Raw genomic sequence first — 334 nt, 5'->3', positions numbered from 1 at the left:
ACTCTGCAAGATGGGCAGGCCCAGGACAGCTGGCCCATCAGGTCATTAGAGGCAGTGGTCCCAGCGTTCCAGGGGCTTGTCCAAGGGCACACAGCAGCCGGTGGCCCCAGGAAGTCAAAGCTCTCAGCCAGTCATTCAACAGGGGTGCTGGAGTGGCTTTGGCTCAGGTAGCCAGAGGTCCTCTGGGGAGGGAGCGGACCACATCTCTTGCGGGTCCAGTGGGACAGGATGTCCCCGGCCCACCCCGCCCAAGCTTAGCACCCTCTTTCCCCTTTAAGAGGGGTGCAAAGGTTATGTACAGCCCGCACCTGCAGCGGGCGGGGCAGGAACGGCC

The sequence above is a fragment of the Carlito syrichta genome, unplaced genomic scaffold, assembly GCF_000164805.1.
Source record: "Carlito syrichta isolate Samal-C Ts95f unplaced genomic scaffold, Tarsius_syrichta-2.0.1 Scaffold309481, whole genome shotgun sequence".
NCBI classification, from domain to species: domain Eukaryota; kingdom Metazoa; phylum Chordata; class Mammalia; order Primates; family Tarsiidae; genus Carlito; species Carlito syrichta.
This window is presented reverse-complemented; position numbering follows the sequence as displayed.